Raw genomic sequence first — 7,759 nt, 5'->3', positions numbered from 1 at the left:
CAATAGTTTCATCTAATCTATTGACATCGCACTTCCTATAAATCTTCTTTGAAAGTCAGTTGCCCTTGAATTTTCAGTTTCTCGAGCACTTTGCTTAAGACTGGCGCCCCCCGGTCGGTGCTCCCTCGCCTTCCACAGAGTGCGTGTGGCCTCGAACCAATGCGCCTTCTTTTTTTTTTTGGTGGGGGGGAGGGGGTGTCGGAGAGCCCTTGGTCGCTTCTGTAGTTTCATTCACTTAAACACACTTCTTTTGCATTGAAAAAGACGTTACGTGCTTGGGAAAGTAATGTGGTTATAATTATTCTGAAATTGAAAATATTTTTTGCAACAAATGTTGAGATGTATTGGAGTGACCTCGTGTAATATCCCAGTGATCTTGGTCAAATGTCTTCCAATGTCGTTACAACATATGCGTTGCTAATAGTTTTGCTATGAAGCAAATTTATTAATCATCTTAGCATTGCTTAAAAGCTCTTAACCTGAAATTGCATAGTATTTTGTGCTGTGTATGAAAAGACAGTTCAGGTTCAGTTAAAAAGCAATTTTTATATCGCGATGCCTTTCAAGTCTTAGGCAAGGGGGAGAAGGGACACTGTTGGCCCGTGCCCAAGCGTGAAGGGGCCCAATATTTTTAAAACTAGGCTTGAAATATGCAGGAGGCCCAGAAAAGTCGTTTGTGATGTGCCCGAAAATTTCTGTGCACGCCCCTGGTCTCAGGTTTTTTTTTTTTTTTTTTTAAATCTACATAAAATTAGTTTTGAAAAGCCGAGTCCGCAAACTTGTGACCAGAGGCCCGCCCAGCCCCCTGGCAGGGGCGGACTGGGTCTCCCAAGAGCTCACCAACCTTGACTCCCAAAAGGCGCAAAAAAAGAAAAAAAAACAGTAAAGGTGCCAAAAAAAAAAGATATATATATATATATATATATATATATAGATACTATATATATATATATATATATATATATATATATATATATATATATATATATATATATATACATATACACTAAAAAAAATGACGTTGAATTTATAAAAAAAACGACGACGACACAATAACCATATTTTTTGACTTTATTACCCATGGTTGTTTCTACAAGAAGAATGTTTCCGGCTCCCAAGAAAAAGAAATTGTAATGATTAACCATTATCCAATTACAGAGCATACAATTATTCTATAATTAGTAAGTCGCCCGGGTCGCCCGTCAAGGTATGATGGGGTGACATTTTGATAGTTGGAATTTTAACCCTAACTCTCCTTAAGTTAAACCTCCAGTAGATAGTGTTCATAGATGACGGCTTTTTCGTTTCTTCATTCCCCTAAAATGACACAGTCTTACCGGCAAAACACTTCCCGGATCGAGTTCATTCTTAGCTCGATGAAGCCTTTCCCTGCATGTTAAACTTACCAAAACATATTATCAAATTATCATACCGTGGCGCAAGTTTCATTGTTGAAAACACGTGGGTTACTCGATCATCGGCTATTAAATTACAGCACTGAATAATAAATAATTTAAGAAAGGTGTATGTAATTATTTATTATCTTTCTTTTTTAAATTGATAAAAATACTTCTTAATACGCCGCCACAATTTCTTTTGCACTAGCAATGTGCAGTGACCGAATCACACAATGAACTGAATATTATTGTATTTTTTGGGCTTGCTTTCAAATAAAAAAACTTTCATTGTAGCTGTAGAAAAGCATAAGATGTTTTAAAATTTTCCTTATGAAAAAAAATCCAGATAAAATATATTCCATTTATTAATTTTTATTTTTTTTGAAAATCCAACCAAAAATGTCGGGGTTGCCCTGTATTGTTCAATATTGTTCTTCGCCCTGGCCTAGGGGCGCAAGCCGAAAAGGGCGCACATCACAGTGAAAAACAAAATTAATAAACAATTATTGAAAGAAAAAAAAAATGTGGCGCGCTAGTATACATGAAGAAGCAAAGTTCAACTAGAATCGATTGTAACCAGCCCGTTAGGCAGAAGAAAAAAAAAATTGGAGGATAGGGAAGGGGCGTAAAGATTGAGTCGAGTTCCTTTTTTGGTCAAAGCAGATATTTTCAATATCTTTGATTTGAACAATAATTCCTTTTAAGAATATAGCTCCCAAAGGGCTCACGGGTTCGAGGGCGGGAAGAAAAAAAAAAAAAACGATGATGTATAATGATATAAATTATCGCAGTTTGCTTCCGACAAAGAAATTTTTCTGAATATTTTTATTCAAAATTTCACCACGAAAATCACAACAAAGTAGATAAAAAATACATGGGATGCCCCGAAATATGTTTTAAACAGAAGAAAAATTAAAATGATAAAGAGAAGAGTGATTCTCAGAACATTGTAAGGTAGAGACACCAGCAGTTCTAAATTTTTCTAAGGAGAAAAAATGAATGGAAAACAAAAGTACATCAAGAAATTCAAGAGCCCGGATATTTAAATTTAAATGAAAAGGAAAAAAATTACATAAGATATCAATGCTAAGTATCACCTCAGGCCAAAGGGCCAAAAGTTTTTTTCTTTTTTTTTTTTCGGGGGGCTAAAAGCGTTTGTTTTTCAAACAGACAAAATTTTGAAAATTCCATTATGGGAAAACTAAAACAGTTAAATGTTTTTGGGAAAGAAAAAGTGGCTCAGGATGTTTTACAACATATTTTTAAAAATAAACGAGCTGATGTGTGCATCACACATGACTTCCTTTTACTCCAATTTAATATCATTTCCCCATTATTGGCAATTTTAATGTGATTCAATTATTTACTCTCTAAATATCACCAATAGTGGCCAAACAGAAACAAAATTTTTAAAAAAATTTTAAAAAATCTCCAAATTTGTCGCCAATTTGGCGACAAAACTTGGCGACCAAAAGACTGGTGATATATCACCAAGTGTCCGACAAATTTTAACACAACTTGAGTTTACATCGAAATTAACAATGATTTCCCCCCAAAAAGGGGGCAAAAGACCCCCTTAGGAACATCCGAATGCAACCAAAATTGAAGGTGCACAACTAGACCCCACTAGGAGTCCACGTACCAAATTTCAACTTTCTAGGACATCCCCGTTTTTGAGTTATGCGAGATACATACACACATACACACGTGCGCACATATGCCACATACGCACATACATACGTACATACGGACGTCACGAGAAAATTCGTTGTAATTAACTCGGGGGTCGTCAAAATGGATATTTCTGGTGTCTGTACGTTTCTAGGCATATATCCACGTGTGGTCGGGTCGAAAAAAAAACTCAACATTCATTCGGGGATGAGAAAAAATGGAAATTAAGGCCGATTTTTGAGTGAAAATTATTTCGCGAATACAATACTTCCTTTTTTGTAAAAGGAAAGTAAACACAAGATTATAAACAAAACAAAATAGGGAGAGAGAAGAGCTTTTTTTTATGTCTATCCCAATTTTTTTACGTCACCAAAGGTGGCCTTAAAATTGCATTTTTATAACTTTAATAGAAAAACTTCAGAGGAAATTCCATGAACCCGCTTCCACTATCATCTTCAAAGATTATCTATAAACTTGTATTTTTTACGAAACATCAATTTCAAAAAGTGTAACGAGTGTGACTCAACGAACTGCATCCCTTCCCACAACGTCATCAAAGACAACTGCGCATTTAGGACTTAAATATTCAAAATTTCTGCGGGGGGGGGGGGGGTCCTAAACACTAATTTTCTCCCTAACACCATCGAAGAAAGCAAAAAATTTCGTTTATTAGGACCTCAACTCTAAAACATTTATGCAGGAGCGACCTTGAAACCCAAGGGCCTCCGTTCCGTTCCCAATATTTTGAAGATGGTCTAAAATTTCAAACATTTTCCGGAGAAGATTCCCCAAACCCTATACAGTCACCCAGCATTATAGGTCCTACAAATGCTTATTTAGAGTTTTCATTCTGTTTTTCCTTTTAGGGGAAAGATCTCTAAAACGCTCCCACCTTCACATCGTATCAGGTAGTCTAAAATTTTGTTTTTAGGACCTTAAATTCGAACCCTTTCCTGGAGAGTGCCCTGATTTCAGCTCTCCCCCTACCTTATTGAAAATCTTCTAAGATTTTTTTTTTTTTTTTTTTTTTTTTGAGGACGTTAATTTTGAAATTCTTTCCTGAGAGCGCACTCGAATTGCAGCCCTTCTCTAAAAGCATTAAAATCGTCCAAAATTTTGTTTTTACGACTTCAATTTCGAAACAACTACCTAAGAGAGTTACCGAACCCTATTCCTTCTCGTAATATCATCAGAGAGGGTTCCCAATTGCGTATTTAAGCTTTCAATTTCGAAACCTTTCTAGGGAAGGATGGTTAAAACCCCTGCTTATGTCAGGGTTGTCATAAAAGATGTCTTGCAATTTTTTGGTTTTCAGTTTCGAAAGGGTTTCGTCCGCTAGAGTCACCAATCGCTCTGCATCAAAGAAAAAAAAAGGGGGGGGGGGGAGATCGTTAAAAAATTGCGCTGTAGGATATCAATTTCAAAAACAATTCAGGAGGGCTGGTCCCGAATCCCACCGTTCCAGTATCATTAGTAAAAGATCGTCGAAAATTTCGTTTTAAAAACTAATTTATATGGGGGAGGGGGGAGAGTTCCCGAACTCATCCCTTTCTATAACATCATCAAAGATAACATACAGTTACGTATATAGAATTTCAGTTACGAAAACTTTCCTGGGCGAGTTCCGAATGCCATTACTTTCCGTTAAGTAACCTTAGATGGCCTAAAATTGCATTTCTAACCAGGGCCGCGCTGGCCCTATATGCAAGGTCGTGCGACGCACGACGGCGCCAGAGTCAGAAAGGCGCCCGGACTCTATGAATCAAAAATGCTCCAAATGAGAGGGAAAAAATAAAATTGAACTTTTCATTTTTCTATAAAAGTACCAGTGAAATTTTACTGCTCATTAAAACAAGCAATCCTCCTTACTGTCTATCTATAAGGGAAAATGATAGCCTTTTGTGTGCTGAATGTGCTATTCAAACGCGTTATCTTTTATAATGAAAACACATGATGCTAATTAATTTGCATTTTTCTTCATATGTGGAGCCATAAATTGTTATTTCAACATGTCTATAATTTCACGAGGTTGAGCATACGAAGCAGCGCAAGAAATTTGCTATTCTCCACTTTGGTTCTTGCTATGAATATGTTCTATTATAATTCGTGCAATATGTATTTTTGTGATTTTTAACTATTGTTCGTGGTAATTTTACTGCCCTATGTTATCATACATTTAAAATATACGGTAAGCATATTTGCATATTATTTACTTGTGCGTAATATGCATATATTGTAACAATAATTTAGATTAACTTTTTAGTTCCGAAAAGTAACGACTTGACCATAATTACTCAATTCCCCCACCTCCTTTTTCTTTACCTATTTGTGTATTAAATTTAAAAAAAAAAAAGAAAAAAAGGCTTTGGACAATGTTTATTTTAGATATTAAATTAAATGCCTTTTTAAACAATTCGTACTTTAAAATTATTTGTTTTACCAGCAAGTTTCAGTTTCAGATCTTATGGTGGAATATCCTCTACAATATTATCCTTCAATTTAGAAATATAATCAGCACCCTCCTGTTCCATGACGCAACGGGGGGGGGGGGGTTCAAAGGGCACCCCCTCAGGTTGCACCGCCCCCCGTTCTCCCTCTCCTCCAGAATGGCTGAGTTGAATGTTTCTCAAAAATATTTACTATTGGGAGGAAGGGGGGGGGGGGAACGCGCCTTCAGAAAACAAAGTGATTTTAATAAGGAAAAAATAATGATGTTGGGGTAAAACTTTAATTTCTTTTAGAAAAAAAATCTTGGAGTTAAATTCTCAATAATTTCAGCTAATTGGTCAGCTATTCCCCTCCCCTTCCTCCTATTTCTTTTCTTTTTTCCTTTATTGTTTTTCTTTTTTCTAGTTCGCCTGAAAATGAGAAAGTTTTCAAAATGCTACTCGGGCCCGAATCTCTCCCCCCCCCCCCCCCCCCACGCCAATAGCATTACGGAGCATCTGAAATTTCGTTTCCACATCTTCAATTCGCAAAATATTGCGAAAGCTCCCGACAACAACGCATGAAACTCTGTTCGAAAATCTCTTAAAATTGCGTTTTTTAGAGCTTTAATTTCAAAAGATTGCCGGTCCAAATGTTGCCAAATATGGCCTTACAATCACGTTTTTAAGACTTCAATTTCAGAAAATATTCGGACTAGGGCCTCGGAACCTCCTCCCTTAAATATCATCAAAAGGTTTTTGAAACATGACTTACCAAAAATTTGAGTTAGAAAAGCCTCTGAATCACTTCTAACATCATAGAATTCTGCTTAGGTTTTTAGGACTTTAATTTTAAAAAAATTTCCAGGGGGGGTGGAGCTCCAGAATTCCCTTCTTGTAAAAATCTTCAAAATCGTTTTTGGAAGTTCAAATTCGAATAACTACAGGGGAGAAAATGAATTAATTTCCATCTATTTTTCAAAAAATAATAACGATCGGGCAGAATCCCAGAGTTCCATCCCTTTTTCTATCAATAAATACAGCATAAAATCACGTTTTAAAGGCTTCAACTTCTATAAATTTGCACGGCGGAGCCACTTGCACCTTTTCCTTCCCCCCCATAACACCACAAAGACCGTCTAAAATTGCGTTTTTCAAACTATAAGTTTCAAAATTTTCCCGAAGAACCCCCGGACCCCTCTTATTAAAAGTTCTTTTTTTTCAATTTGTACCTCAAAAACTATTTTTCTAGTTGCGCCACTGCTCCTGTTGTCATATTTTGACAGGTTTAAAAGTTTTATTAATTATTCATCATTTAGAGATTAGATAGATATTCAAATTGGCTTTAATTTAGATATTAAAATATTTTCTTCTTCCAAAACGCATTATTAGCATATCAGAGGAGCTACTAAACTAGGAATAATTTCGAGATATGAAGTAAACACTTACACCATATTGCGAAATTTAATATCCACACTTTTTTTTTTTTTTTTTTTTGAATAAATTAAATGCCAAACGTATTTTATTTTTTTCATTTTATATCTGTCTACAAAACTTCCCTCAATATTTCCCTTGAACGCCAGAGCCCAAAGGCGCTCAAAAAACATTTGCACGACGGCGCCGATCAGGCTTGGCGCGGCCCTGTTTCTAAACGCTTCAATTTCAAAAAATTCCCGGGGGGAGCACCCCCAAACCCCCTCTTTTGAGCATCGTCGAAGGAAAACAAAGAAAGAAATCCATCCCTCATTTTGTCAAACAGCGGGGAAGCACGAAATCTAACTGTCACTGGACGCTACTACGCCCCTGATGGTTAGAGCACGTTCGGATAAATATGCAACGGTCTACCTCTGACGTCACAAGAATGGGTGGAGCTACGTAACCTTCTGACGTCACATCGTTTTCCTTGCTAAGTTGATTTTCGCGTTTGATAATTTTTACTTTCTTCTATATCTAATATATAGAAGAAAGTAATTGGATTCGTGCAAATTTTCGAATTTCGAATTTTGACGGATTCGAACGTTTTGAGGTGTGCTGAGTCCATTTCGACTATTTTTGGAAAATTGTCTGTCTGTGTGTGTGTGTGTATGTGTGTATGTCTGGTGTGTGTATGTGTGTGTGTGTGTATGTATGTGTGTCACGTCTGTGTGTGACCAGTTTTTTTGTGGCCGCTCTACAGCAAAAACTACCGCATGAAATCGAACGAAATTTGGTACACATATGTGCCCGTATGTGAACTTGTGCCCATTGGTTTTTGGCGCGAATTCC

This window comes from Uloborus diversus, chromosome 4 (genome assembly GCF_026930045.1).
Source record: "Uloborus diversus isolate 005 chromosome 4, Udiv.v.3.1, whole genome shotgun sequence".
NCBI classification, from domain to species: Eukaryota; Metazoa; Arthropoda; class Arachnida; order Araneae; family Uloboridae; genus Uloborus; species Uloborus diversus.
Note: the sequence above shows the minus strand (reverse complement) of the source record.